Raw genomic sequence first — 1,101 nt, 5'->3', positions numbered from 1 at the left:
CCTGCATAAATTAACTTGTCCTGTCTCGCACATGGCGGCACACAAACCAACACACATAGACACACATATCGACAGAAACACAAACAAACACATACATACACAGTAAAATAGAGTGATGAGTTCTCCATCTCATTTTCAATTTGTTCCAGAGATCGTGATCACGCTTCTTCCCCCCCCCCCCCCCCCACCACACACACACACACACACACATCCACAAACCTAATGCAGGAGTAGACACACACACTCAATGGCAAACAGAACATTCCTCCCATAACTCCTATTTTCATAATAACTACTTTAAACCGTGAATGTGCACCCACACACACCAACACACACACACACACACACACACACACACACACACACACACACACACACACACACACACACACACACACACACACACACACACACACTCACACACACACAAACCAATATGTTGGCTGAGGGAGGAGAGTCTAGCCATGATAATACCAGCTGGAGACGTTGGGAGAAAACAGGAGTATAAACAGCCATTAGCCATCATTAGCTTGGCGTGATTAGCCCTCATACTCCCAACAAGACATGGCGAAGGCATTAAAGCTAATTCAGCCAAAGTGCACGTACAGATATGATTTTGGGGGGGGGGTATTGGGGTTGGGTAGAGAGCAATACATGGTAGGGGTTGGGTAGAGAGCAATACATGGTAGCTTGAGGCTAGGGGTCTTGTGGGGGTGGTGGGGGTAGGGGGGTACAACGGAACAGCAACTTCATTTACTGTCTGCCGACTTTTAAACGCAGCCGTTGTTCCGCTGGCTGGCCTGGGAAGGGCTGCAGGGCAGAGCGGCTGGGCGGAGCGTCACCACACAGACAGGACACTGGTGGGAGGCTGGCGTGTGTGTGTGTTGTATAAAGAGCGTGTGTGTCTGTGTGTGTGTGTGTGTGTGTGTGTGTGTGTGTGTGTGTGTGTGTGTGTGTGTGTGTGTGTGTGTGTGTGTGTGTGTGATATGTATGTGGTGGAAGGGAGTGGAGCTGGTAAGTGGCAAGTGTTTGTGTTGTGTGTGTTTGTGGGGGGGGGGGGTGGAGTGTCTGTGTGTGTGTGTGTGTGTGTGTTTGTGTGTG

At 49.9% G+C, this 1,101-nt stretch overlaps 1 protein-coding gene across 1 annotated transcript in view; it reads right to left on the bottom strand.

The window, feature by feature from the left end:
* Window positions 1-1,101, bottom strand: part of rftn1a (raftlin, lipid raft linker 1a) — a 15,586-nt gene that overhangs the window by 1,948 nt on the left and 12,537 nt on the right. The window lies entirely within an intron of this gene.

Source organism: Pollachius pollachius (assembly GCF_949987615.1).
Source record: "Pollachius pollachius genome assembly, chromosome: 13".
In the NCBI taxonomy this organism is placed as follows: domain Eukaryota; kingdom Metazoa; phylum Chordata; class Actinopteri; order Gadiformes; family Gadidae; genus Pollachius; species Pollachius pollachius.
Note: the sequence above shows the minus strand (reverse complement) of the source record. Positions and strands in the feature narration are given on the sequence as shown.